This window comes from Centropristis striata, chromosome 18 (assembly GCF_030273125.1).
Source record: "Centropristis striata isolate RG_2023a ecotype Rhode Island chromosome 18, C.striata_1.0, whole genome shotgun sequence".
Taxonomy (NCBI): domain Eukaryota; kingdom Metazoa; phylum Chordata; class Actinopteri; order Perciformes; family Serranidae; genus Centropristis; species Centropristis striata.
Window position 1 is genome coordinate 19,920,507 of NC_081534.1, and position 26,257 is coordinate 19,946,763.

The 26,257-nt window shown below is 45.2% G+C and overlaps 37 non-coding genes across 37 annotated transcripts; 17 read left to right on the top strand and 20 right to left on the bottom strand.

Annotated features, from left to right (window-relative positions):
• The first annotated feature begins 89 nt into the window (after positions 1-89).
• On the top strand, positions 90-162 carry trnaa-agc (transfer RNA alanine (anticodon AGC)). Its single transcript has one exon. It is a non-coding gene; the product is annotated as a tRNA-Ala (tRNA).
• A 969-nt stretch (positions 163-1,131) lies between these two features.
• On the bottom strand, positions 1,132-1,213 carry trnas-gcu (transfer RNA serine (anticodon GCU)). Its single transcript has one exon. It is a non-coding gene; the product is annotated as a tRNA-Ser (tRNA).
• A 144-nt stretch (positions 1,214-1,357) lies between these two features.
• On the top strand, positions 1,358-1,430 carry trnaa-agc (transfer RNA alanine (anticodon AGC)). Its single transcript has one exon. It is a non-coding gene; the product is annotated as a tRNA-Ala (tRNA).
• Positions 1,431-2,398: 968 nt separating this feature from the next.
• trnas-gcu (transfer RNA serine (anticodon GCU)) lies at positions 2,399-2,480 on the bottom strand. Its single transcript has one exon. It is a non-coding gene; the product is annotated as a tRNA-Ser (tRNA).
• Positions 2,481-2,624: 144 nt separating this feature from the next.
• Positions 2,625-2,697, top strand: trnaa-agc (transfer RNA alanine (anticodon AGC)). The gene has a single exon. It is a non-coding gene; the product is annotated as a tRNA-Ala (tRNA).
• A 968-nt stretch (positions 2,698-3,665) lies between these two features.
• On the bottom strand, positions 3,666-3,747 carry trnas-gcu (transfer RNA serine (anticodon GCU)). Its single transcript has one exon. It is a non-coding gene; the product is annotated as a tRNA-Ser (tRNA).
• A 144-nt stretch (positions 3,748-3,891) lies between these two features.
• trnaa-agc (transfer RNA alanine (anticodon AGC)) lies at positions 3,892-3,964 on the top strand. The gene has a single exon. It is a non-coding gene; the product is annotated as a tRNA-Ala (tRNA).
• Positions 3,965-4,933: 969 nt separating this feature from the next.
• Positions 4,934-5,015, bottom strand: trnas-gcu (transfer RNA serine (anticodon GCU)). Its single transcript has one exon. It is a non-coding gene; the product is annotated as a tRNA-Ser (tRNA).
• A 144-nt stretch (positions 5,016-5,159) lies between these two features.
• Positions 5,160-5,232, top strand: trnaa-agc (transfer RNA alanine (anticodon AGC)). Its single transcript has one exon. It is a non-coding gene; the product is annotated as a tRNA-Ala (tRNA).
• A 969-nt stretch (positions 5,233-6,201) lies between these two features.
• On the bottom strand, positions 6,202-6,283 carry trnas-gcu (transfer RNA serine (anticodon GCU)). Its single transcript has one exon. It is a non-coding gene; the product is annotated as a tRNA-Ser (tRNA).
• Positions 6,284-6,427: 144 nt separating this feature from the next.
• On the top strand, positions 6,428-6,500 carry trnaa-agc (transfer RNA alanine (anticodon AGC)). The gene has a single exon. It is a non-coding gene; the product is annotated as a tRNA-Ala (tRNA).
• A 967-nt stretch (positions 6,501-7,467) lies between these two features.
• Positions 7,468-7,549, bottom strand: trnas-gcu (transfer RNA serine (anticodon GCU)). The gene has a single exon. It is a non-coding gene; the product is annotated as a tRNA-Ser (tRNA).
• A 144-nt stretch (positions 7,550-7,693) lies between these two features.
• On the top strand, positions 7,694-7,766 carry trnaa-agc (transfer RNA alanine (anticodon AGC)). The gene has a single exon. It is a non-coding gene; the product is annotated as a tRNA-Ala (tRNA).
• Positions 7,767-8,734: 968 nt separating this feature from the next.
• Positions 8,735-8,816, bottom strand: trnas-gcu (transfer RNA serine (anticodon GCU)). Its single transcript has one exon. It is a non-coding gene; the product is annotated as a tRNA-Ser (tRNA).
• A 144-nt stretch (positions 8,817-8,960) lies between these two features.
• trnaa-agc (transfer RNA alanine (anticodon AGC)) lies at positions 8,961-9,033 on the top strand. Its single transcript has one exon. It is a non-coding gene; the product is annotated as a tRNA-Ala (tRNA).
• A 969-nt stretch (positions 9,034-10,002) lies between these two features.
• On the bottom strand, positions 10,003-10,084 carry trnas-gcu (transfer RNA serine (anticodon GCU)). The gene has a single exon. It is a non-coding gene; the product is annotated as a tRNA-Ser (tRNA).
• Positions 10,085-10,228: 144 nt separating this feature from the next.
• Positions 10,229-10,301, top strand: trnaa-agc (transfer RNA alanine (anticodon AGC)). Its single transcript has one exon. It is a non-coding gene; the product is annotated as a tRNA-Ala (tRNA).
• A 969-nt stretch (positions 10,302-11,270) lies between these two features.
• trnas-gcu (transfer RNA serine (anticodon GCU)) lies at positions 11,271-11,352 on the bottom strand. Its single transcript has one exon. It is a non-coding gene; the product is annotated as a tRNA-Ser (tRNA).
• Positions 11,353-11,496: 144 nt separating this feature from the next.
• trnaa-agc (transfer RNA alanine (anticodon AGC)) lies at positions 11,497-11,569 on the top strand. Its single transcript has one exon. It is a non-coding gene; the product is annotated as a tRNA-Ala (tRNA).
• A 968-nt stretch (positions 11,570-12,537) lies between these two features.
• trnas-gcu (transfer RNA serine (anticodon GCU)) lies at positions 12,538-12,619 on the bottom strand. The gene has a single exon. It is a non-coding gene; the product is annotated as a tRNA-Ser (tRNA).
• Positions 12,620-12,763: 144 nt separating this feature from the next.
• On the top strand, positions 12,764-12,836 carry trnaa-agc (transfer RNA alanine (anticodon AGC)). The gene has a single exon. It is a non-coding gene; the product is annotated as a tRNA-Ala (tRNA).
• A 969-nt stretch (positions 12,837-13,805) lies between these two features.
• trnas-gcu (transfer RNA serine (anticodon GCU)) lies at positions 13,806-13,887 on the bottom strand. Its single transcript has one exon. It is a non-coding gene; the product is annotated as a tRNA-Ser (tRNA).
• A 144-nt stretch (positions 13,888-14,031) lies between these two features.
• On the top strand, positions 14,032-14,104 carry trnaa-agc (transfer RNA alanine (anticodon AGC)). Its single transcript has one exon. It is a non-coding gene; the product is annotated as a tRNA-Ala (tRNA).
• A 969-nt stretch (positions 14,105-15,073) lies between these two features.
• On the bottom strand, positions 15,074-15,155 carry trnas-gcu (transfer RNA serine (anticodon GCU)). The gene has a single exon. It is a non-coding gene; the product is annotated as a tRNA-Ser (tRNA).
• Positions 15,156-15,299: 144 nt separating this feature from the next.
• On the top strand, positions 15,300-15,372 carry trnaa-agc (transfer RNA alanine (anticodon AGC)). The gene has a single exon. It is a non-coding gene; the product is annotated as a tRNA-Ala (tRNA).
• A 968-nt stretch (positions 15,373-16,340) lies between these two features.
• trnas-gcu (transfer RNA serine (anticodon GCU)) lies at positions 16,341-16,422 on the bottom strand. Its single transcript has one exon. It is a non-coding gene; the product is annotated as a tRNA-Ser (tRNA).
• A 144-nt stretch (positions 16,423-16,566) lies between these two features.
• Positions 16,567-16,639, top strand: trnaa-agc (transfer RNA alanine (anticodon AGC)). The gene has a single exon. It is a non-coding gene; the product is annotated as a tRNA-Ala (tRNA).
• Positions 16,640-17,608: 969 nt separating this feature from the next.
• trnas-gcu (transfer RNA serine (anticodon GCU)) lies at positions 17,609-17,690 on the bottom strand. Its single transcript has one exon. It is a non-coding gene; the product is annotated as a tRNA-Ser (tRNA).
• Positions 17,691-17,834: 144 nt separating this feature from the next.
• trnaa-agc (transfer RNA alanine (anticodon AGC)) lies at positions 17,835-17,907 on the top strand. Its single transcript has one exon. It is a non-coding gene; the product is annotated as a tRNA-Ala (tRNA).
• A 969-nt stretch (positions 17,908-18,876) lies between these two features.
• trnas-gcu (transfer RNA serine (anticodon GCU)) lies at positions 18,877-18,958 on the bottom strand. The gene has a single exon. It is a non-coding gene; the product is annotated as a tRNA-Ser (tRNA).
• A 144-nt stretch (positions 18,959-19,102) lies between these two features.
• On the top strand, positions 19,103-19,175 carry trnaa-agc (transfer RNA alanine (anticodon AGC)). Its single transcript has one exon. It is a non-coding gene; the product is annotated as a tRNA-Ala (tRNA).
• Positions 19,176-20,143: 968 nt separating this feature from the next.
• Positions 20,144-20,225, bottom strand: trnas-gcu (transfer RNA serine (anticodon GCU)). The gene has a single exon. It is a non-coding gene; the product is annotated as a tRNA-Ser (tRNA).
• Positions 20,226-20,369: 144 nt separating this feature from the next.
• On the top strand, positions 20,370-20,442 carry trnaa-agc (transfer RNA alanine (anticodon AGC)). The gene has a single exon. It is a non-coding gene; the product is annotated as a tRNA-Ala (tRNA).
• Positions 20,443-21,411: 969 nt separating this feature from the next.
• Positions 21,412-21,493, bottom strand: trnas-gcu (transfer RNA serine (anticodon GCU)). Its single transcript has one exon. It is a non-coding gene; the product is annotated as a tRNA-Ser (tRNA).
• Positions 21,494-22,689: 1,196 nt separating this feature from the next.
• Positions 22,690-22,771, bottom strand: trnas-gcu (transfer RNA serine (anticodon GCU)). Its single transcript has one exon. It is a non-coding gene; the product is annotated as a tRNA-Ser (tRNA).
• A 1,186-nt stretch (positions 22,772-23,957) lies between these two features.
• trnas-gcu (transfer RNA serine (anticodon GCU)) lies at positions 23,958-24,039 on the bottom strand. The gene has a single exon. It is a non-coding gene; the product is annotated as a tRNA-Ser (tRNA).
• Positions 24,040-25,225: 1,186 nt separating this feature from the next.
• On the bottom strand, positions 25,226-25,307 carry trnas-gcu (transfer RNA serine (anticodon GCU)). The gene has a single exon. It is a non-coding gene; the product is annotated as a tRNA-Ser (tRNA).
• Positions 25,308-26,257: the final 950 nt, after the last annotated feature.

Genomic DNA, 26,257 nt, shown 5'->3' on the forward strand with positions numbered 1-26,257 from the left:
ATACATAGATCTGGAAAGTCTAGAAAAGTGTGCAGTGGAGGGGCAGAGGAGGAGTCGAAGTGGGCGGGGCTAAAATATTCTCAGATGTAGGGGAATTAGCTCAAATGGTAGAGCGCTCGCTTAGCATGCGAGAGGTAGCGGGATCGATGCCCGCATTCTCCAATAGTCTTTGGCTTCAGTTGAGAAGATAATGTGGAAAAATCAATGCCACCTCAGAAATGGCTTGGATTGATAGAGTGACATACTGTGGATTTACTGAAATCAAGTTGGCCTTTTGGAAGCTTTCTTGCTCTCTGTTTGAAAGGCTGTAAAATGTACCTCTCCCAGAAGGCAAGTTTATTCAATGAAATTCCAGCCCATCATCAATCAAGGAATATCTTGTAAGACTTGCTCTCGTTGCTAACCCTAACCTAACTTTGTAAATTTCCTATAAAGACTAGAAAAGTCTAACAACCATTCCTTCAACAATCTCGCGACTGAAGAAATGGCCCTGTGTGAGCAAGGGCCCTTCTCCTCACACTTTCTACCCAAGGGGTGAATGCAGCCCTGTTTTGGGGTGACCTAAACTGCACTGTGTTCAGTTTATCCTTTTCTTCAGCAGTGAATACCTCTGGCTGTTTGTCAAAACACAGCCAGTTTTGCCACAGTAAAGTATAAGCAGCAAGTGCTCTACCATTTGAACTAACTCCCTTGGGAGTTTCCATTGCTCTCTCCGATTCAGATGTATTGTTCAACCATGTGTGAAAACCATAGAACTTCTTTTCATTGGTTCCATAGGAACCAATGGAACCAGGTAAATTTGTGTGTCATCTGCATCACGTTCAAACCGCATGCTGTATTTTCGAAGAAATGAGCCCAAGGAAAGCATCTGCAGGGATAAAAGCATTGGCCAGAGAATAGAGACCCGAAGGACTCCACATGTGCAGAACGATATGGATTAGCAGCCCTCGGACAGGTCGTCTGCGTTTTCCAGTAAGTGTCTGATCCAGTTCACCTTCCACAGTTGCAAGAACACTGGTTTATTGTCATAGTGCATCGTGTTTTGTCACAACAAAGTGACAGTGTTCTGCTGTTTGAACCAATTCAATCTTCTTGCCTTGTAAATAAGGCAGATTAAAGTAGACTGCACTGCGACGAGGATGGGATTCGAACCCACGCGTGCAGAGCACAATGGATTAGCAGTCCATCGCCTTAACCACTCGGCCACCTCGTCCTGTTCCGCCTGCATTTTCCAGGTAACGTCGGACCCAGGTCACCATCCAGATTGTAAACATAGATCTGGAAAGTCTAGAAAAGTGTGCAGTGGAGGGGCAGAGGAGGAGTCGAAGTGGGCGGGGCTAAAATATTCTCAGATGTAGGGGAATTAGCTCAAATGGTAGAGCGCTCGCTTAGCATGCGAGAGGTAGCGGGATCGATGCCCGCATTCTCCAATAGTCTTTGGCTTCAGTTGAGAAGATAATGTGGAAAAATCAATGCCACCTCAGAAATGGCTTGGATTGATAGAGTGACATACTGTGGATTTACTGAAATCAAGTTGGCCTTTTGGAAGCTTTCTTGCTCTCTGTTTGAAAGGCTGTAAAATGTACCTCTCCCAGAAGGCAAGTTTATTCATTGAAATTCCAGCCCATCATCATCAAGGAATATCTTGTAAGACTTGCTCTCGTTGCTAACCCTAACCTAACTTTGTAAATTTCCTATAAAGACTAGAAAAGTCTAACAACCATTCCCTCAACAATCTCGCGACTGAAGAAATGGCCCTGTGTGAGCAAGGGCCCTTCTCCTCACACTTTCTACCCAAGGGGTGAATGCAGCCCTGTTTTGGGGTGACCTAAACTGCACTGTGTTCAGTTTATCCTTTTCTTCAGCAGTGAATACCTCTGGCTGTTTGTCAAAACACAGCCAGTTTTGCCACAGTAAAGTATAAGCAGCAAGTGCTCTACCATTTGAACTAACTCCCTTGGGAGTTTCCATTGCTCTCTCCGATTCAGATGTATTGTTCAACCATGTGTGAAAACCATAGAACTTCTTTTCATTGGTTCCATAGGAACCAATGGAACCAGGTAAATTTGTGTGTCATCTGCATCACGTTCAAACCGCATGCTGTATTTTCGAAGAAATGAGCCCAAGGAAAGCATCTGCAGGGATAAAAGCATTGGCCAGAGAATAGAGACCCGAAGGACTCCACATGTGCAGAGCGATATGGATTAGCAGCCCTCGGACAGGTCGTCTGCGTTTTCCAGTAAGTGTCTGATCCAGTTCACCTTCCACAGTTGCAAGAACACTGGTTTATTGTCATAGTGCATCGTGTTTTGTCACAACAAAGTGCAAGTGTTCTGCTGTTTGAACCAATTCAATCTTCTTGCCTTGTAAATAAGGCAGATTAAAGTAGACTGCACTGCGACGAGGATGGGATTCGAACCCACGCGTGCAGAGCACAATGGATTAGCAGTCCATCGCCTTAACCACTCGGCCACCTCGTCCTGTTCCGCCTGCATTTTCCAGGTAACGTCGGACCCAGGTCACCATCCAGATTGTAAACATAGATCTGGAAAGTCTAGAAAAGTGTGCAGTGGAGGGGCAGAGGAGGAGTCGAAGTGGGCGGGGCTAAAATATTCTCAGATGTAGGGGAATTAGCTCAAATGGTAGAGCGCTCGCTTAGCATGCGAGAGGTAGCGGGATCGATGCCCGCATTCTCCAATAGTCTTTGGCTTCAGTTGAGAAGATAATGTGGAAAAATCAATGCCACCTCAGAAATGGCTTGGATTGATAGAGTGACATACTGTGGATTTACTGAAATCAAGTTGGCCTTTTGGAAGCTTTCTTGCTCTCTGTTTGAAAGGCTGTAAGATGTACCTCTCCCAGAAGGCAAGTTTATTCAATGAAATTCCAGCCCATCATCAATCAAGGAATATCTTGTAAGACTTGCTCTCGTTGCTAACCCTAACCTAACTTTGTAAATTTCCTATAAAGACTAGAAAAGTCTAACAACCATTCCTTCAACAATCTCGCGACTGAAGAAATGGCCTTGTGTGAGCAAGGGCCCTTCTCCTCACACTTTCTACCCAAGGGGTGAATGCAGCCCTGTTTTGGGGTGACCTAAACTGCACTGTGTTCAGTTTATCCTTTTCTTCAGCAGTGAATACCTCTGGCTGTTTGTCAAAACACAGCCAGTTTTGCCACAGTAAAGTATAAGCAGCAAGTGCTCTACCATTTGAACTAACTCCCTTGGGAGTTTCCATTGCTCTCTCCGATTCAGATGTATTGTTCAACCATGTGTGAAAACCATAGAACTTCTTTTCATTGGTTCCATAGGAACCAATGGAACCAGGTAAATTTGTGTGTCATCTGCATCACGTTCAAACCGCATGCTGTATTTTCGAAGAAATGAGCCCAAGGAAAGCATCTGCAGGGATAAAAGCATTGGCCAGAGAATAGAGACCCGAAGGACTCCACATGTGCAGAGCGATATGGATTAGCAGCCCTCGGACAGGTCGTCTGCGTTTTCCAGTAAGTGTCTGATCCAGTTCACCTTCCACAGTTGCAAGAACACTGGTTTATTGTCATAGTGCATCGTGTTTTGTCACAACAAGTGCAAGTGTTCTGCTGTTTGAACCAATTCAATCTTCTTGCCTTGTAAATAAGGCAGATTAAAGTAGACTGCACTGCGACGAGGATGGGATTCGAACCCACGCGTGCAGAGCACAATGGATTAGCAGTCCATCGCCTTAACCACTCGGCCACCTGGTCCTGTTCCCCCTGCATTTTCCAGGTAACGTCGGACCCAGGTCACCATCCAGATTGTATACATAGATCTGGAAAGTCTAGAAAAGTGTGCAGTGGAGGGGCAGAGGAGGAGTCGAAGTGGGCGGGGCTAAAATATTCTCAGACATAGGGGAATTAGCTCAAATGGTAGAGCGCTCGCTTAGCATGCGAGAGGTAGCGGGATCGATGCCCGCATTCTCCAACAGTCTTTGGCTTCAGTTGAGAAGATAATGTGGAAAAATCAATGCCACCTCAGAAATGGCTTGGATTGATAGAGTGACATACTGTGGATTTACTGAAATCAAGTTGGCCTTTTGGAAGCTTTCTTGCTCTCTGTTTGAAAGGCTGTAAAATGTACCTCTCCCAGAAGGCAAGTTTATTCAATGAAATTCCAGCCCATCATCAATCAAGGAATATCTTGTAAGACTTGCTCTCGTTGCTAACCCTAACCTAACTTTGTAAATTTCCTATAAAGACTAGAAAAGTCTAACAACCATTCCCTCAACAATCTCGCGACTGAAGAAATGGCCCTGTGTGAGCAAGGGCCCTTCTCCTCACACTTTCTACCCAAGGGGTGAATGCAGCCCTGTTTTGGGGTGACCTAAACTGCACTGTGTTCAGTTTATCCTTTTCTTCAGCAGTGAATACCTCTGGCTGTTTGTCAAAACACAGCCAGTTTTGCCACAGTAAAGTATAAGCAGCAAGTGCTCTACCATTTGAACTAACTCCCTTGGGAGTTTCCATTGCTCTCTCCGATTCAGATGTATTGTTCAACCATGTGTGAAAACCATAGAACTTCTTTTCATTGGTTCCATAGGAACCAATGGAACCAGGTAAATTTGTGTGTCATCTGCATCACGTTCAAACCGCATGCTGTATTTTCGAAGAAATGAGCCCAAGGAAAGCATCTGCAGGGATAAAAGCATTGGCCAGAGAATAGAGACCCGAAGGACTCCACGTGTGCAGAGCGATATGGATTAGCAGCCCTCGGACAGGTCGTCTGCGTTTTCCAGTAAGTGTCTGATCCAGTTCACCTTCCACAGTTGCAAGAACACTGGTTTATTGTCATAATGCATCGTGTTTTGTCACAACAAAGTGCAAGTGTTCTGCTGTTTGAACCAATTCAATCTTCTTGCCTTGTAAATAAGGCAGATTAAAGTAGACTGCACTGCGACGAGGATGGGATTCGAACCCACGCGTGCAGAGCACAATGGATTAGCAGTCCATCGCCTTAACCACTCGGCCACCTCGTCCTGTTCCGCCTGCATTTTCCAGGTAACGTCGGACCCAGGTCACCATCCAGATTGTATACATAGATCTGGAAAGTCTAGAAAAGTGTGCAGTGGAGGGGCAGAGGAGGAGTCGAAGTGGGCGGGGCTAAAATATTCTCAGATATAGGGGAATTAGCTCAAATGGTAGAGCGCTCGCTTAGCATGCGAGAGGTAGCGGGATCGATGCCCGCATTCTCCAATAGTCTTTGGCTTCAGTTGAGAAGATAATGTGGAAAAATCAATGCCACCTCAGAAATGGCTTGGATTGATAGAGTGACATACTGTGGATTTACTGAAATCAAGTTGGCCTTTTGGAAGCTTTCTTGCTCTCTGTTTGAAAGGCTGTAAAATGTACCTCTCCCAGAAGGCAAGTTTATTCAATGAAATTCCAGCCCATCATCAATCAAGGAATATCTTGTAAGACTTGCTCTCGTTGCTAACCCTAACCTAACTTTGTAAATTTCCTATAAAGACTAGAAAAGTCTAACAACCATTCCCTCAACAATCTCGCGACTGAAGAAATGGCCCTGTGTGAGCAAGGGCCCTTCTCCTCACACTTTCTACCCAAGGGGTGAATGCAGCCCTGTTTTGGGGTGACCTAAACTGCACTGTGTTCAGTTTATCCTTTTCTTCAGCAGTGAATACCTCTGGCTGTTTGTCAAAACACAGCCAGTTTTGCCACAGTAAAGTATAAGCAGCAAGTGCTCTACCATTTGAACTAACTCCCTTGGGAGTTTCCATTGCTCTCTCCGATTCAGATGTATTGTTCAACCATGTGTGAAAACCATAGAACTTCTTTTCATTGGTTCCATTGGAACCAATGGAACCAGGTAAATTTGTGTGTCATCTGCATCACGTTCAAACCGCATGCTGTATTTTCGAAGAAATGAGCCCAAGGAAAGCATCTGCAGGGATAAAAGCATTGGCCAGAGAATAGAGACCCGAAGGACTCCACGTGTGCAGAGCGATATGGATTAGCAGCCCTCGGACAGGTCGTCTGCGTTTTCCAGTAAGTGTCTGATCCAGTTCACCTTCCACAGTTGCAAGAAGACTGGTTTATTGTCATAATGCATCGTGTTTTGTCACAACAAAGTGCAAGTGTTCTGCTGTTTGAACCAATTCAATCTTCTTGCCTTGTAAATAAGGCAGATTAAAGTAGACTGCACTGCGACGAGGATGGGATTCGAACCCACGCGTGCAGAGCACAATGGATTAGCAGTCCATCGCCATAACCACTCGGCCACCTGGTCCTGTCCCGCCTGCAATTTCCAGGTAACGTCGGACCCAGGTCACCATCCAGATTGTATACATAGATCTGGAAAGTCTAGAAAAGTGTGCAGTGGAGGGGCAGAGGAGGAGTCGAAGTGGGCGGGGCTAAAATATTCTCAGATATAGGGGAATTAGCTCAAATGGTAGAGCGCTCGCTTAGCATGCGAGAGGTAGCGGGATCGATGCCCGCATTCTCCAATAGTCTTTGGCTTCAGTTGAGAAGATAATGTGGAAAAATCAATGCCACCTCAGAAATGGCTTGGATTGATAGTGACATACTGTGGATTTACTGAAATCAAGTTGGCCTTTTGGAAGCTTTCTTGCTCTCTGTTTGAAAGGCTGTAAAATGTACCTCTCCCAGAAGGCAAGTTTATTCAATGAAATTCCAGCCCATCATCAATCAAGGAATATCTTGTAAGACTTGCTCTCGTTGCTAACCCTAACCTAACTTTGTAAATTTCCTATAAAGACTAGAAAAGTCTAACAACCATTCCTTCAACAATCTCGCGACTGAACAAATGGCCTTGTGTGAGCAAGGGCCCTTCTCCTCACACTTTCTACCCAAGGGGTGAATGCAGCCCTGTTTTGGGGTGACCTAAACTGCACTGTGTTCAGTTTATCCTTTTCTTCAGCAGTGAATACCTCTGGCTGTTTGTCAAAACACAGCCAGTTTTGCCACAGTAAAGTATAAGCAGCAAGTGCTCTACCATTTGAACTAACTCCCTTGGGAGTTTCCATTGCTCTCTCCGATTCAGATGTATTGTTCAACCATGTGTGAAAACCATAGAACTTCTTTTCATTGGTTCCATAGGAACCAATGGAACCAGGTAAATTTGTGTGTCATCTGCATCACGTTCAAACCGCATGCTGTATTTTCGAAGAAATGAGCCCAAGGAAAGCATCTGCAGGGATAAAAGCATTGGCCAGAGAATAGAGACCCGAAGGACTCCACATGTGCAGAGCGATATGGATTAGCAGCCCTCGGACAGGTCGTCTGCGTTTTCCAGTAAGTGTCTGATCCAGTTCACCTTCCACAGTTGCAAGAACACTGGTTTATTGTCATAGTGCATCGTGTTTTGTCACAACAAAGTGCAAGTGTTCTGCTGTTTGAACCAATTCAATCTTCTTGCCTTGTAAATAAGGCAGATTAAAGTAGACTGCACTGCGACGAGGATGGGATTCGAACCCACGCGTGCAGAGCACAATGGATTAGCAGTCCATCGCCTTAACCACTCGGCCACCTCGTCCTGTTCCGCCTGCATTTTCCAGGTAACGTCGGACCCAGGTCACCATCCAGATTGTAAACATAGATCTGGAAAGTCTAGAAAAGTGTGCAGTGGAGGGGCAGAGGAGGAGTCGAAGTGGGCGGGGCTAAAATATTCTCAGATGTAGGGGAATTAGCTCAAATGGTAGAGCGCTCGCTTAGCATGCGAGAGGTAGCGGGATCGATGCCCGCATTCTCCAATAGTCTTTGGCTTCAGTTGAGAAGATAATGTGGAAAAATCAATGCCACCTCAGAAATGGCTTGGATTGATAGAGTGACATACTGTGGATTTACTGAAATCAAGTTGGCCTTTTGGAAGCTTTCTTGCTCTCTGTTTGAAAGGCTGTAAGATGTACCTCTCCCAGAAGGCAAGTTTATTCAATGAAATTCCAGCCCATCATCAATCAAGGAATATCTTGTAAGACTTGCTCTCGTTGCTAACCCTAACCTAACTTTGTAAATTTCCTATAAAGACTAGAAAAGTCTAACAACCATTCCTTCAACAATCTCGCGACTGAAGAAATGGCCTTGTGTGAGCAAGGGCCCTTCTCCTCACACTTTCTACCCAAGGGGTGAATGCAGCCCTGTTTTGGGGTGACCTAAACTGCACTGTGTTCAGTTTATCCTTTTCTTCAGCAGTGAATACCTCTGGCTGTTTGTCAAAACACAGCCAGTTTTGCCACAGTAAAGTATAAGCAGCAAGTGCTCTACCATTTGAACTAACTCCCTTGGGAGTTTCCATTGCTCTCTCCGATTCAGATGTATTGTTCAACCATGTGTGAAAACCATAGAACTTCTTTTCATTGGTTCCATAGGAACCAATGGAACCAGGTAAATTTGTGTGTCATCTGCATCACGTTCAAACCGCATGCTGTATTTTCGAAGAAATGAGCCCAAGGAAAGCATCTGCAGGGATAAAAGCATTGGCCAGAGAATAGAGACCCGAAGGACTCCACATGTGCAGAGCGATATGGATTAGCAGCCCTCGGACAGGTCGTCTGCGTTTTCCAGTAAGTGTCTGATCCAGTTCACCTTCCACAGTTGCAAGAACACTGGTTTATTGTCATAGTGCATCGTGTTTTGTCACAACAAGTGCAAGTGTTCTGCTGTTTGAACCAATTCAATCTTCTTGCCTTGTAAATAAGGCAGATTAAAGTAGACTGCACTGCGACGAGGATGGGATTCGAACCCACGCGTGCAGAGCACAATGGATTAGCAGTCCATCGCCTTAACCACTCGGCCACCTGGTCCTGTTCCCCCTGCATTTTCCAGGTAACGTCGGACCCAGGTCACCATCCAGATTGTATACATAGATCTGGAAAGTCTAGAAAAGTGTGCAGTGGAGGGGCAGAGGAGGAGTCGAAGTGGGCGGGGCTAAAATATTCTCAGACATAGGGGAATTAGCTCAAATGGTAGAGCGCTCGCTTAGCATGCGAGAGGTAGCGGGATCGATGCCCGCATTCTCCAACAGTCTTTGGCTTCAGTTGAGAAGATAATGTGGAAAAATCAATGCCACCTCAGAAATGGCTTGGATTGATAGAGTGACATACTGTGGATTTACTGAAATCAAGTTGGCCTTTTGGAAGCTTTCTTGCTCTCTGTTTGAAAGGCTGTAAAATGTACCTCTCCCAGAAGGCAAGTTTATTCAATGAAATTCCAGCCCATCATCAATCAAGGAATATCTTGTAAGACTTGCTCTCGTTGCTAACCCTAACCTAACTTTGTAAATTTCCTATAAAGACTAGAAAAGTCTAACAACCATTCCCTCAACAATCTCGCGACTGAAGAAATGGCCCTGTGTGAGCAAGGGCCCTTCTCCTCACACTTTCTACCCAAGGGGTGAATGCAGCCCTGTTTTGGGGTGACCTAAACTGCACTGTGTTCAGTTTATCCTTTTCTTCAGCAGTGAATACCTCTGGCTGTTTGTCAAAACACAGCCAGTTTTGCCACAGTAAAGTATAAGCAGCAAGTGCTCTACCATTTGAACTAACTCCCTTGGGAGTTTCCATTGCTCTCTCCGATTCAGATGTATTGTTCAACCATGTGTGAAAACCATAGAACTTCTTTTCATTGGTTCCATAGGAACCAATGGAACCAGGTAAATTTGTGTGTCATCTGCATCACGTTCAAACCGCATGCTGTATTTTCGAAGAAATGAGCCCAAGGAAAGCATCTGCAGGGATAAAAGCATTGGCCAGAGAATAGAGACCCGAAGGACTCCACGTGTGCAGAGCGATATGGATTAGCAGCCCTCGGACAGGTCGTCTGCGTTTTCCAGTAAGTGTCTGATCCAGTTCACCTTCCACAGTTGCAAGAAGACTGGTTTATTGTCATAATGCATCGTGTTTTGTCACAACAAAGTGCAAGTGTTCTGCTGTTTGAACCAATTCAATCTTCTTGCCTTGTAAATAAGGCAGATTAAAGTAGACTGCACTACGACGAGGATGGGATTCGAACCCACGCGTGCAGAGCACAATGGATTAGCAGTCCATCGCCTTAACCACTCGGCCACCTCGTCCTGTTCCGCCTGCATTTTCCAGGTAACGTCGGACCCAGGTCACCATCCAGATTGTATACATAGATCTGGAAAGTCTAGAAAAGTGTGCAGTGGAGGGGCAGAGGAGGAGTCGAAGTGGGCGGGGCTAAAATATTCTCAGATGTAGGGGAATTAGCTCAAATGGTAGAGCGCTCGCTTAGCATGCGAGAGGTAGCGGGATCGATGCCCGCATTCTCCAATAGTCTTTGGCTTCAGTTGAGAAGATAATGTGGAAAAATCAATGCCACCTCAGAAATGGCTTGGATTGATAGAGTGACATACTGTGGATTTACTGAAATCAAGTTGGCCTTTTGGAAGCTTTCTTGCTCTCTGTTTGAAAGGCTGTAAAATGTACCTCTCCCAGAAGGCAAGTTTATTCAATGAAATTCCAGCCCATCATCAATCAAGGAATATCTTGTAAGACTTGCTCTCGTTGCTAACCCTAACCTAACTTTGTAAATTTCCTATAAAGACTAGAAAAGTCTAACAACCATTCCCTCAACAATCTCGCGACTGAAGAAATGGCCCTGTGTGAGCAAGGGCCCTTCTCCTCACACTTTCTACCCAAGGGGTGAATGCAGCCCTGTTTTGGGGTGACCTAAACTGCACTGTGTTCAGTTTATCCTTTTCTTCAGCAGTGAATACCTCTGGCTGTTTGTCAAAACACAGCCAGTTTTGCCACAGTAAAGTATAAGCAGCAAGTGCTCTACCATTTGAACTAACTCCCTTGGGAGTTTCCATTGCTCTCTCCGATTCAGATGTATTGTTCAACCATGTGTGAAAACCATAGAACTTCTTTTCATTGGTTCCATAGGAACCAATGGAACCAGGTAAATTTGTGTGTCATCTGCATCACGTTCAAACCGCATGCTGTATTTTCGAAGAAATGAGCCCAAGGAAAGCATCTGCAGGGATAAAAGCATTGGCCAGAGAATAGAGACCCGAAGGACTCCACATGTGCAGAGCGATATGGATTAGCAGCCCTCGGACAGGTCGTCTGCGTTTTCCAGTAAGTGTCTGATCCAGTTCACCTTCCACAGTTGCAAGAACACTGGTTTATTGTCATAGTGCATCGTGTTTTGTCACAACAAAGTGCAAGTGTTCTGCTGTTTGAACCAATTCAATCTTCTTGCCTTGTAAATAAGGCAGATTAAAGTAGACTGCACTGCGACGAGGATGGGATTCGAACCCACGCGTGCAGAGCACAATGGATTAGCAGTCCATCGCCTTAACCACTCGGCCACCTCGTCCTGTTCCGCCTGCATTTTCCAGGTAACGTCGGACCCAGGTCACCATCCAGATTGTAAACATAGATCTGGAAAGTCTAGAAAAGTGTGCAGTGGAGGGGCAGAGGAGGAGTCGAAGTGGGCGGGGCTAAAATATTCTCAGATGTAGGGGAATTAGCTCAAATGGTAGAGCGCTCGCTTAGCATGCGAGAGGTAGCGGGATCGATGCCCGCATTCTCCAATAGTCTTTTGCTTCAGTTGAGAAGATAATGTGGAAAAATCAATGCCACCTCAGAAATGGCTTGGATTGATAGAGTGACATACTGTGGATTTACTGAAATCAAGTTGGCCTTTTGGAAGCTTTCTTGCTCTCTGTTTGAAAGGCTGTAAAATGTACCTCTCCCAGAAGGCAAGTTTATTCAATGAAATTCCAGCCCATCATCATCAAGGAATATCTTGTAAGACTTGCTCTCGTTGCTAACCCTAACCTAACTTTGTAAATTTCCTATAAAGACTAGAAAAGTCTAACAACCATTCCCTCAACAATCTCGCGACTGAAGAAATGGCCCTGTGTGAGCAAGGGCCCTTCTCCTCACACTTTCTACCCAAGGGGTGAATGCAGCCCTGTTTTGGGGTGACCTAAACTGCACTGTGTTCAGTTTATCCTTTTCTTCAGCAGTGAATACCTCTGGCTGTTTGTCAAAACACAGCCAGTTTTGCCACAGTAAAGTATAAGCAGCAAGTGCTCTACCATTTGAACTAACTCCCTTGGGAGTTTCCATTGCTCTCTCCGATTCAGATGTATTGTTCAACCATGTGTGAAAACCATAGAACTTCTTTTCATTGGTTCCATAGGAACCAATGGAACCAGGTAAATTTGTGTGTCATCTGCATCACGTTCAAACCGCATGCTGTATTTTCGAAGAAATGAGCCCAAGGAAAGCATCTGCAGGGATAAAAGCATTGGCCAGAGAATAGAGACCCGAAGGACTCCACGTGTGCAGAGCGATATGGATTAGCAGCCCTCGGACAGGTCATCTGCGTTTTCCAGTAAGTGTCTGATCCAGTTCACCTTCCACAATTGCAAGAACACTGGTTTATTGTCATAGTGCATCGTGTTCTGTCACAACAAAGTGCAAGTGTTCTGCTGTTTGAACCAATTCAATCTTCTTGCCTTGTAAATAAGGCAGATTAAAGTAGACTGCACTGCGACGAGGATGGGATTCGAACCCACGCGTGCAGAGCACAATGGATTAGCAGTCCATCGCCTTAACCACTCGGCCACCTCGTCCTGTTCCGCCTGCATTTTCCAGGTAACGTCGGACCCAGGTCACCATCCAGATTGTATACATAGATCTGGAAAGTCTAGAAAAGTCTGCAGTGGAGGGGCAGAGGAGGAGTCGAAGTGGGCGGGGCTAAAATATTCTCAGATGTAGGGGAATTAGCTCAAATGGTAGAGCGCTCGCTTAGCATGCGAGAGGTAGCGGGATCGATGCCCGCATTCTCCAATAGTCTTTGGCTTCAGTTGAGAAGATAATGTGGAAAAATCAATGCCACCTCAGAAATGGCTTGGATTGATAGAGTGACATACTGTGGATTTACTGAAATCAAGTTGGCCTTTTGGAAGCTTTCTTGCTCTCTGTTTGAAAGGCTGTAAAATGTACCTCTCCCAGAAGGCAAGTTTATTCAATGAAATTCCAGCCCATCATCAATCAAGGAATATCTTGTAAGACTTGCTCTCTTTGCTAACCCTAACCTAACTTTGTAAATTTCCTATAAAGACTAGAAAAGTCTAACAACCATTCCCTCAACAATCTCGCGACTGAAGAAATGGCCCTGTGTGAGCAAGGGCCCTTCTCCTCACACTTTCTACCCAAGGGGTGAATGCAGCCCTGTTTTGGGGTGACCTAAACTGCACTGTGTTCAGTTTATCCTTTTCTTCAGCAGTGAATACCTCTGGCTGTTTGTCAAAACACAGCCAGTTTTGCCACAGTAAAGTATAAGCAGCAAGTGCTCTACCATTTGAACTAACTCCCTTGGGAGTTTCCATTGCTCTCTCCGATTCAGATGTATTGTTCAACCATGTGTGAAAACCATAGAACTTCTTTTCATTGGTTCCATTGGAACCAATGGAACCAGGTAAATTTGTGTGTCATCTGCATCACGTTCAAACCGCATGCTGTATTTTCGAAGAAATGAGCCCAAGGAAAGCATCTGCAGGGATAAAAGCATTGGCCAGAGAATAGAGACCCGAAGGACTCCACGTGTGCAGAGCGATATGGATTAGCAGCCCTCGGACAGGTCGTCTGCGTTTTCCAGTAAGTGTCTGATCCAGTTCACCTTCCACAGTTGCAAGAAGACTGGTTTATTGTCATAATGCATCGTGTTTTGTCACAACAAAGTGCAAGTGTTCTGCTGTTTGAACCAATTCAATCTTCTTGCCTTGTAAATAAGGCAGATTAAAGTAGACTGCACTACGACGAGGATGGGATTCGAACCCACGCGTGCAGAGCACAATGGATTAGCAGTCCATCGCCTTAACCACTCGGCCACCTCGTCCTGTTCCGCCTGCATTTTCCAGGTAACGTCGGACCCAGGTCACCATCCAGATTGTATACATAGATCTGGAAAGTCTAGAAAAGTGTGCAGTGGAGGGGCAGAGGAGGAGTCGAAGTGGGCGGGGCTAAAATATTCTCAGATGTAGGGGAATTAGCTCAAATGGTAGAGCGCTCGCTTAGCATGCGAGAGGTAGCGGGATCGATGCCCGCATTCTCCAATAGTCTTTGGCTTCAGTTGAGAAGATAATGTGGAAAAATCAATGCCACCTCAGAAATGGCTTGGATTGATAGAGTGACATACTGTGGATTTACTGAAATCAAGTTGGCCTTTTGGAAGCTTTCTTGCTCTCTGTTTGAAAGGCTGTAAAATGTACCTCTCCCAGAAGGCAAGTTTATTCAATGAAATTCCAGCCCATCATCAATCAAGGAATATCTTGTAAGACTTGCTCTCGTTGCTAACCCTAACCTAACTTTGTAAATTTCCTATAAAGACTAGAAAAGTCTAACAACCATTCCCTCAACAATCTCGCGACTGAAGAAATGGCCCTGTGTGAGCAAGGGCCCTTCTCCTCACACTTTCTACCCAAGGGGTGAATGCAGCCCTGTTTTGGGGTGACCTAAACTGCACTGTGTTCAGTTTATCCTTTTCTTCAGCAGTGAATACCTCTGGCTGTTTGTCAAAACACAGCCAGTTTTGCCACAGTAAAGTATAAGCAGCAAGTGCTCTACCATTTGAACTAACTCCCTTGGGAGTTTCCATTGCTCTCTCCGATTCAGATGTATTGTTCAACCATGTGTGAAAACCATAGAACTTCTTTTCATTGGTTCCATAGGAACCAATGGAACCAGGTAAATTTGTGTGTCATCTGCATCACGTTCAAACCGCATGCTGTATTTTCGAAGAAATGAGCCCAAGGAAAGCATCTGCAGGGATAAAAGCATTGGCCAGAGAATAGAGACCCGAAGGACTCCACATGTGCAGAGCGATATGGATTAGCAGCCCTCGGACAGGTCGTCTGCGTTTTCCAGTAAGTGTCTGATCCAGTTCACCTTCCACAGTTGCAAGAACACTGGTTTATTGTCATAGTGCATCGTGTTTTGTCACAACAAAGTGCAAGTGTTCTGCTGTTTGAACCAATTCAATCTTCTTGCCTTGTAAATAAGGCAGATTAAAGTAGACTGCACTGCGACGAGGATGGGATTCGAACCCACGCGTGCAGAGCACAATGGATTAGCAGTCCATCGCCTTAACCACTCGGCCACCTCGTCCTGTTCCGCCTGCATTTTCCAGGTAACGTCGGACCCAGGTCACCATCCAGATTGTAAACATAGATCTGGAAAGTCTAGAAAAGTGTGCAGTGGAGGGGCAGAGGAGGAGTCGAAGTGGGCGGGGCTAAAATATTCTCAGATGTAGGGGAATTAGCTCAAATGGTAGAGCGCTCGCTTAGCATGCGAGAGGTAGCGGGATCGATGCCCGCATTCTCCAATAGTCTTTTGCTTCAGTTGAGAAGATAATGTGGAAAAATCAATGCCACCTCAGAAATGGCTTGGATTGATAGAGTGACATACTGTGGATTTACTGAAATCAAGTTGGCCTTTTGGAAGCTTTCTTGCTCTCTGTTTGAAAGGCTGTAAAATGTACCTCTCCCAGAAGGCAAGTTTATTCAATGAAATTCCAGCCCATCATCATCAAGGAATATCTTGTAAGACTTGCTCTCGTTGCTAACCCTAACCTAACTTTGTAAATTTCCTATAAAGACTAGAAAAGTCTAACAACCATTCCCTCAACAATCTCGCGACTGAAGAAATGGCCCTGTGTGAGCAAGGGCCCTTCTCCTCACACTTTCTACCCAAGGGGTGAATGCAGCCCTGTTTTGGGGTGACCTAAACTGCACTGTGTTCAGTTTATCCTTTTCTTCAGCAGTGAATACCTCTGGCTGTTTGTCAAAACACAGCCAGTTTTGCCACAGTAAAGTATAAGCAGCAAGTGCTCTACCATTTGAACTAACTCCCTTGGGAGTTTCCATTGCTCTCTCCGATTCAGATGTATTGTTCAACCATGTGTGAAAACCATAGAACTTCTTTTCATTGGTTCCATAGGAACCAATGGAACCAGGTAAATTTGTGTGTCATCTGCATCACGTTCAAACCGCATGCTGTATTTTCGAAGAAATGAGCCCAAGGAAAGCATCTGCAGGGATAAAAGCATTGGCCAGAGAATAGAGACCCGAAGGACTCCACGTGTGCAGAGCGATATGGATTAGCAGCCCTCGGACAGGTCATCTGCGTTTTCCAGTAAGTGTCTGATCCAGTTCACCTTCCACAATTGCAAGAACACTGGTTTATTGTCATAGTGCATCGTGTTCTGTCACAACAAAGTGCAAGTGTTCTGCTGTTTGAACCAATTCAATCTTCTTGCCTTGTAAATAAGGCAGATTAAAGTAGACTGCACTGCGACGAGGATGGGATTCGAACCCACGCGTGCAGAGCACAATGGATTAGCAGTCCATCGCCTTAACCACTCGGCCACCTCGTCCTGTTCCGCCTGCATTTTCCAGGTAACGTCGGACCCAGGTCACCATCCAGATTGTATACATAGATCTGGAAAGTCTAGAAAAGTCTGCAGTGGAGGGGCAGAGGAGGAGTCGAAGTGGGCGGGGCTAAAATATTCTCAGATGTAGGGGAATTAGCTCAAATGGTAGAGCGCTCGCTTAGCATGCGAGAGGTAGCGGGATCGATGCCCGCATTCTCCAATAGTCTTTGGCTTCAGTTGAGAAGATAATGTGGAAAAATCAATGCCACCTCAGAAATGGCTTGGATTGATAGAGTGACATACTGTGGATTTACTGAAATCAAGTTGGCCTTTTGGAAGCTTTCTTGCTCTCTGTTTGAAAGGCTGTAAAATGTACCTCTCCCAGAAGGCAAGTTTATTCAATGAAATTCCAGCCCATCATCAATCAAGGAATATCTTGTAAGACTTGCTCTCTTTGCTAACCCTAACCTAACTTTGTAAATTTCCTATAAAGACTAGAAAAGTCTAACAACCATTCCCTCAACAATCTCGCGACTGAAGAAATGGCCCTGTGTGAGCAAGGGCCCTTCTCCTCACACTTTCTACCCAAGGGGTGAATGCAGCCCTGTTTTGGGGTGACCTAAACTGCACTGTGTTCAGTTTATCCTTTTCTTCAGCAGTGAATACCTCTGGCTGTTTGTCAAAACACAGCCAGTTTTGCCACAGTAAAGTATAAGCAGCAAGTGCTCTACCATTTGAACTAACTCCCTTGGGAGTTTCCATTGCTCTCTCCGATTCAGATGTATTGTTCAACCATGTGTGAAAACCATAGAACTTCTTTTCATTGGTTCCATTGGAACCAATGGAACCAGGTAAATTTGTGTGTCATCTGCATCACGTTCAAACCGCATGCTGTATTTTCGAAGAAATGAGCCCAAGGAAAGCATCTGCAGGGATAAAAGCATTGGCCAGAGAATAGAGACCCGAAGGACTCCACGTGTGCAGAGCGATATGGATTAGCAGCCCTCGGACAGGTCGTCTGCGTTTTCCAGTAAGTGTCTGATCCAGTTCACCTTCCACAGTTGCAAGAAGACTGGTTTATTGTCATAATGCATCGTGTTTTGTCACAACAAAGTGCAAGTGTTCTGCTGTTTGAACCAATTCAATCTTCTTGCCTTGTAAATAAGGCAGATTAAAGTAGACTGCACTGCGACGAGGATGGGATTCGAACCCACGCGTGCAGAGCACAATGGATTAGCAGTCCATCGCCTTAACCACTCGGCCACCTCGTCCTGTTCCGCCTGCATTTTCCAGGTAACGTCGGACCCAGGTCACCATCCAGATTGTATACATAGATCTGGAAAGTCTAGAAAAGTGTGCAGTGGAGGGGCAGAGGAGGAGTCGAAGTGGTCGGGGCTAAAATATTCTCAGATATAGGGGAATTAGCTCAAATGGTAGAGCGCTCGCTTAGCATGCGAGAGGTAGCGGGATCGATGCCCGCATTCTCCAATAGTCTTTGGCTTCAGTTGAGAAGATAATGTGGAAAAATCAATGCCACCTCAGAAATGGCTTGGATTGATAGAGTGACATACTGTGGATTTACTGAAATCAAGTTGGCCTTTTGGAAGCTTTCTTGCTCTCTGTTTGAAAGGCTGTAAAATGTACCTCTCCCAGAAGGCAAGTTTATTCAATGAAATTCCAGCCCATCATCAATCAAGGAATATCTTGTAAGACTTGCTCTCGTTGCTAACCCTAACCTAACTTTGTAAATTTCCTATAAAGACTAGAAAAGTCTAACAACCATTCCCTCAACAATCTCGCGACTGAAGAAATGGCCCTGTGTGAGCAAGGGCCCTTCTCCTCACACTTTCTACCCAAGGGGTGAATGCAGCCCTGTTTTGGGGTGACCTAAACTGCACTGTGTTCAGTTTATCCTTTTCTTCAGCAGTGAATACCTCTGGCTGTTTGTCAAAACACAGCCAGTTTTGCCACAGTAAAGTATAAGCAGCAAGTGCTCTACCATTTGAACTAACTCCCTTGGGAGTTTCCATTGCTCTCTCCGATTCAGATGTATTGTTCAACCATGTGTGAAAACCATAGAACTTCTTTTCATTGGTTCCATAGGAACCAATGGAACCAGGTAAATTTGTGTGTCATCTGCATCACGTTCAAACCGCATGCTGTATTTTCGAAGAAATGAGCCCAAGGAAAGCATCTGCAGGGATAAAAGCATTGGCCAGAGAATAGAGACCCGAAGGACTCCACATGTGCAGAGCGATATGGATTAGCAGCCCTCGGACAGGTCGTCTGCGTTTTCCAGTAAGTGTCTGATCCAGTTCACCTTCCACAGTTGCAAGAACACTGGTTTATTGTCATAGTGCATCGTGTTTTGTCACAACAAAGTGCAAGTGTTCTGCTGTTTGAACCAATTCAATCTTCTTGCCTTGTAAATAAGGCAGATTAAAGTAGACTGCACTGCGACGAGGATGGGATTCGAACCCACGCGTGCAGAGCACAATGGATTAGCAGTCCATCGCCTTAACCACTCGGCCACCTCGTCCTGTTCCGCCTGCATTTTCCAGGTAACGTCGGACCCAGGTCACCATCCAGATTGTAAACATAGATCTGGAAAGTCTAGAAAAGTGTGCAGTGGAGGGGCAGAGGAGGAGTCGAAGTGGGCGGGGCTAAAATATTCTCAGATGTAGGGGAATTAGCTCAAATGGTAGAGCGCTCGCTTAGCATGCGAGAGGTAGCGGGATCGATGCCCGCATTCTCCAATAGTCTTTTGCTTCAGTTGAGAAGATAATGTGGAAAAATCAATGCCACCTCAGAAATGGCTTGGATTGATAGAGTGACATACTGTGGATTTACTGAAATCAAGTTGGCCTTTTGGAAGCTTTCTTGCTCTCTGTTTGAAAGGCTGTAAAATGTACCTCTCCCAGAAGGCAAGTTTATTCAATGAAATTCCAGCCCATCATCATCAAGGAATATCTTGTAAGACTTGCTCTCGTTGCTAACCCTAACCTAACTTTGTAAATTTCCTATAAAGACTAGAAAAGTCTAACAACCATTCCCTCAACAATCTCGTGACTGAAGAAATGGCCCTGTGTGAGCAAGGGCCCTTCTCCTCACACTTTCTACCCAAGGGGTGAATGCAGCCCTGTTTTGGGGTGACCTAAACTGCACTGTGTTCAGTTTATCCTTTTCTTCAGCAGTGAATACCTCTGGCTGTTTGTCAAAACACAGCCAGTTTTGCCACAGTAAAGTATAAGCAGCAAGTGCTCTACCATTTGAACTAACTCCCTTGGGAGTTTCCATTGCTCTCTCCGATTCAGATGTATTGTTCAACCATGTGTGAAAACCATAGAACTTCTTTTCATTGGTTCCATAGGAACCAATGGAACCAGGTAAATTTGTGTGTCATCTGCATCACGTTCAAACCGCATGCTGTATTTTCGAAGAAATGAGCCCAAGGAAAGCATCTGCAGGGATAAAAGCATTGGCCAGAGAATAGAGACCCGAAGGACTCCACGTGTGCAGAGCGATATGGATTAGCAGCCCTCGGACAGGTCATCTGCGTTTTCCAGTAAGTGTCTGATCCAGTTCACCTTCCACAATTGCAAGAACACTGGTTTATTGTCATAGTGCATCGTGTTCTGTCACAACAAAGTGCAAGTGTTCTGCTGTTTGAACCAATTCAATCTTCTTGCCTTGTAAATAAGGCAGATTAAAGTAGACTGCACTGCGACGAGGATGGGATTCGAACCCACGCGTGCAGAGCACAATGGATTAGCAGTCCATCGCCTTAACCACTCGGCCACCTCGTCCTGTTCCGCCTGCATTTTCCAGGTAACGTCGGACCCAGGTCACCATCCAGATTGTATACATAGATCTGGAAAGTCTAGAAAAGTCTGCAGTGGAGGGGCAGAGGAGGAGTCGAAGTGGGCGGGGCTAAAATATTCTCAGATGTAGGGGAATTAGCTCAAATGGTAGAGCGCTCGCTTAGCATGCGAGAGGTAGCGGGATCGATGCCCGCATTCTCCAATAGTCTTTGGCTTCAGTTGAGAAGATAATGTGGAAAAATCAATGCCACCTCAGAAATGGCTTGGATTGATAGAGTGACATACTGTGGATTTACTGAAATCAAGTTGGCCTTTTGGAAGCTTTCTTGCTCTCTGTTTGAAAGGCTGTAAAATGTACCTCTCCCAGAAGGCAAGTTTATTCAATGAAATTCCAGCCCATCATCAATCAAGGAATATCTTGTAAGACTTGCTCTCTTTGCTAACCCTAACCTAACTTTGTAAATTTCCTATAAAGACTAGAAAAGTCTAACAACCATTCCCTCAACAATCTCGCGACTGAAGAAATGGCCCTGTGTGAGCAAGGGCCCTTCTCCTCACACTTTCTACCCAAGGGGTGAATGCAGCCCTGTTTTGGGGTGACCTAAACTGCACTGTGTTCAGTTTATCCTTTTCTTCAGCAGTGAATACCTCTGGCTGTTTGTCAAAACACAGCCAGTTTTGCCACAGTAAAGTATAAGCAGCAAGTGCTCTACCATTTGAACTAACTCCCTTGGGAGTTTCCATTGCTCTCTCCGATTCAGATGTATTGTTCAACCATGTGTGAAAACCATAGAACTTCTTTTCATTGGTTCCATTGGAACCAATGGAACCAGGTAAATTTGTGTGTCATCTGCATCACGTTCAAACCGCATGCTGTATTTTCGAAGAAATGAGCCCAAGGAAAGCATCTGCAGGGATAAAAGCATTGGCCAGAGAATAGAGACCCGAAGGACTCCACGTGTGCAGAGCGATATGGATTAGCAGCCCTCGGACAGGTCGTCTGCGTTTTCCAGTAAGTGTCTGATCCAGTTCACCTTCCACAGTTGCAAGAAGACTGGTTTATTGTCATAATGCATCGTGTTTTGTCACAACAAAGTGCAAGTGTTCTGCTGTTTGAACCAATTCAATCTTCTTGCCTTGTAAATAAGGCAGATTAAAGTAGACTGCACTGCGACGAGGATGGGATTCGAACCCACGCGTGCAGAGCACAATGGATTAGCAGTCCATCGCCTTAACCACTCGGCCACCTCGTCCTGTTCCGCCTGCATTTTCCAGGTAACGTCGGACCCAGGTCACCATCCAGATTGTATACATAGATCTGGAAAGTCTAGAAAAGTGTGCAGTGGAGGGGCAGAGGAGGAGTCGAAGTGGGCGGGGCTAAAATATTCTCAGATATAGGGGAATTAGCTCAAATGGTAGAGCGCTCGCTTAGCATGCGAGAGGTAACGGGATCGATGCCCGCATTCTCCAATAGTCTTTGGCTTCAGTTGAGAAGATAATGTGGAAAAATCAATGCCACCTCAGAAATGGCTTGGATTGATAGAGTGACATACTGTGGATTTACTGAAATCAAGTTGGCCTTTTGGAAGCTTTCTTGCTCTCTGTTTGAAAGGCTGTAAAATGTACCTCTCCCAGAAGGCAAGTTTATTCAATGAAATTCCAGCCCATCATCAATCAAGGAATATCTTGTAAGACTTGCTCTCGTTGCTAACCCTAACCTAACTTTGTAAATTTCCTATAAAGACTAGAAAAGTCTAACAACCATTCCCTCAACAATCTCGCGACTGAAGAAATGGCCCTGTGTGAGCAAGGGCCCTTCTCCTCACACTTTCTACCCAAGGGGTGAATGCAGCCCTGTTTTGGGGTGACCTAAACTGCACTGTGTTCAGTTTATCCTTTTCTTCAGCAGTGAATACCTCTGGCTGTTTGTCAAAACACAGCCAGTTTTGCCACAGTAAAGTATAAGCAGCAAGTGCTCTACCATTTGAACTAACTCCCTTGGGAGTTTCCATTGCTCTCTCCGATTCAGATGTATTCAGATGTATTGTTCAATCATGTGTGAAAACCATAGAACTTCTTTTCATTGGTTCCATAGGAACCAATGGAACCAGGTAAATTTGTGTGTCATCTGCATCACGTTCAAACCGCATGCTGTATTTTCGAAGAAATGAGCCCAAGGAAAGCATCTGCAGGGATAAAAGCATTGGCCAGAGAATAGAGACCCGAAGGACTCCACGTGTGCAGAGCGATATGGATTAGCAGCCCTCGGACAGGTCGTCTGCGTTTTCCAGTAAGTGTCTGATCCAGTTCACCTTCCACAGTTGCAAGAACACTGGTTTATTGTCATAGTGCATCGTGTTTTGTCACAACAAAGTGCAAGTGTTCTGCTGTTTGAACCAATTCAATCTTCTTGCCTTGTAAATAAGGCAGATTAAAGTAGACTGCACTGCGACGAGGATGGGATTCGAACCCACGCGTGCAGAGCACAATGGATTAGCAGTCCATCGCCTTAACCACTCGGCCACCTCGTCCTGTTCCACCTGCATTTTCCAGGTAACGTCGGACCCAGGTCACCATCCAGATTGTATACATAGATCTGGAAAGTCTAGAAAAGTGTGCAGTGGAGGGGCAGAGGAGGAGTCGAAGTGGGCGGGGCTAAAATATTCTCAGATATAGGGGAATTAGCTCAAATGGTAGAACGCTCGCTTAGCATGCGAGAGGTAACGGGATCGATGCCCGCATTCTCCAATAGTCTTTGGCTTCAGTTGAGAAGATAATGTGGAAAAATCAATGCCACCTCAGAAATGGCTTGGATTGATAGAGTGACATACTGTGGATTTACTGAAATCAAGTTGGCCTTTTGGAAGCTTTCTTGCTCTCTGTTTGAAAGGCTGTAAAATGTACCTCTCCCAGAAGGCAAGTTTATTCAATGAAATTCTAGCCCATCATCAATCAAGGAATATCTTGTAAGACTTGCTCTCGTTGCTAACCCTAACCTAACTTTGTAAATTTCCTATAAAGACTAGAAAAGTCTAACAACCATTCCCTCAACAATCTTGCGACTGAAGAAATGGCCCAGTGTGAGCAAGGGCCCTTCTCCTCACACTTTCTACCCAAGGGGTGAATGCAGCCCTGTTTTGGGGTGACCTAAACTGCACTGTGTTCAGTTTATCCTTTTCTTCAGCAGTGAATACCTCTGGCTGTTTGTCAAAACACAGCCAGTTTTGCCACAGTAAAGTATAAGCAGCAAGTGCTCTACCATTTGAACTAACTCCCTTGGGAGTTTCCATTGCTCTCTCCGATTCAGATGTATTGTTCAACCATGTGTGACAACCATAGAACTTCTTTTCATTGGTTCCATAGGAACCAATGGAACCAGGTAAATTTGTGTGTCATCTGCATCACGTTCAAACCGCATGCTGTATTTTCGAAGAAATGAGCCCAAGGAAAGCATCCGCAGGGATAAAAGCATTGGCCAGAGAATAGAGACCCGAAGGACTCCACGTGTGCAGAGCGATATGGATTAGCAGCCCTCGGACAGGTCGTCTGCGTTTTCCAGTAAGTGTCTGATCCAGTTCACCTTCCACAGTTGCAAGAAGACTGGTTTATTGTCATAATGCATCGTGTTTTGTCACAACAAAGTGCAAGTGTTCTGCTGTTTGAACCAATTCAATCTTCTTGCCTTGTAAATAAGGCAGATTAAAGTAGACTGCACTGCGACGAGGATGGGATTCGAACCCACGCATGCAGAGCACAATGGATTAGCAGTCCATCGCCTTAACCACTCGGCCACCTCGTCCTGTTCCGCCTGCATTTTCCAGGTAACGTCGGACCCAGGTCACCATCCAGATTGTATACATAGATCTGGAAAGTCTAGAAAAGTGTGTAGTGGAGGGGCAGAGGAGGAGTCGAAGTGGGCGGGGCTAAAATATTCTCAGATGTAGGGGAATTAGCTCAAATGGTACAGCGCTCGCTTAGCATGCGAGAGGTAGCGGGATCGATGCCCGCATTCTCCAATAGTCTTTGGCTTCAGTTGAGAAGATAATGTGGAAAAATCAATGCCACCTCAGAAATGGCTTGGATTGATAGAGTGACATACTGTGGATTTACTGAAATCAAGTTGGCCTTTTGGAAGCTTTCTTGCTCTCTGTTTGAAAGGCTGTAAAATGTACCTCTCCCAGAAGGCAAGTTTATTCAATGAAATTCCAGCCCATCATCAATCAAGGAATATCTTGTAAGACTTGCTCTCGTTGCTAACCCTAACCTAACTTTGTAAATTTCCTATAAAGACTAGAAAAGTCTAACAACCATTCCCTCAACAATCCCGCGACTGAAGAAATGGCCCTGTGTGAGCAAGGGCCCTTCTCCTCACACTTTCTACCCAAGGGGTGAATGCAGCCCTGTTTTGGGGTGACCTAAACTGCACTGTGTTCAGTTTATCCTTTTCTTCAGCAGTGAATACCTCTGGCTGTTTGTCAAAACACAGCCAGTTTTGCCACAGTAAAGTATAAGCAGCAAGTGCTCTACCATTTGAACTAACTCCCTCGGGAGTTTCCATTGCTCTCTCCGATTCAGATGTATTGTTCAACCATGTGTGAAAACCATAGAACTTCTTTTCATTGGTTCCATAGGAACCAATGGAACCAGGTAAATTTGTGTGTCATCTGCATCACGTTCAAACCGCATGCTGTATTTTCGAAGAAATGAGCCCAAGGAAAGCATCTGCAGGGATAAAAGCATTGGCCAGAGAATAGAGACCCGAAGGACTCCACGTGTGCAGAGCGATATGGATTAGCAGCCCTCGGACAGGTCGTCTGCGTTTTCCAGTAAGTGTCTGATCCAGTTCACCTTCCACAGTTGCAAGAAGACTGGTTTATTGTCATAATGCATCGTGTTTTGTCACAACAAAGTGCAAGTGTTCTGCTGTTTGAACCAATTCAATCTTCTTGCCTTGTAAATAAGGCAGATTAAAGTAGACTGCACTGCGACGAGGATGGGATTCGAACCCACGCGTGCAGAGCACAATGGATTAGCAGTCCATCGCCTTAACCACTCGGCCACCTCGTCCTGTTCCGCCTGCATTTTCCAGGTAACGTCGGGCCCAGGTCACCATCCAGATTGTATACATAGATCTGGAAAGTCTAGAAAAGTGTGCAGTGGAGGGGCAGAGGAGGAGTCGAAGTGGGCGGGGCTAAAATATTCTCAGATGTAGGGGAATTAGCTCAAATGGTACAGTGCTCGCTTAGCATGCGAGAGGTAGCGGGATCGATGCCCGCATTCTCCAATAGTCTTTGGCTTCAGTTGAGAAGATAATGTGGAAAAATCAATGCCACCTCAGAAATGGCTTGGATTGATAGAGTGACATACTGTGGATTTACTGAAATCAAGTTGGCCTTTTGGAAGCTTTCTTGCTCTCTGTTTGAAAGGCTGTAAAATGTACCTCTCCCAGAAGGCAAGTTTATTCAATGAAATTCCAGCCCATCATCAATCAAGGAATATCTTGTAAGACTTGCTCTCGTTGCTAACCCTAACCTAACTTTGTAAATTTCCTATAAAGACTAGAAAAGTCTAACAACCATTCCCTCAACAATCCCGCGACTGAAGAAATGGCCCTGTGTGAGCAAGGGCCCTTCTCCTCACACTTTCTACCCAAGGGGTGAATGCAGCCCTGTTTTGGGGTGACCTAAACTGCACTGTGTTCAGTTTATCCTTTTCTTCAGCAGTGAATACCTCTGGCTGTTTGTCAAAACACAGCCAGTTTTGCCACAGTAAAGTATAAGCAGCAAGTGCTCTACCATTTGAACTAACTCCCTCGGGAGTTTCCATTGCTCTCTCCGATTCAGATGTATTGTTCAACCATGTGTGAAAACCATAGAACTTCTTTTCATTGGTTCCATAGGAACCAATGGAACCAGGTAAATTTGTGTGTCATCTGCATCACGTTCAAACCGCATGCTGTATTTTCGAAGAAATGAGCCCAAGGAAAGCATCTGCAGGGATAAAAGCATTGGCCAGAG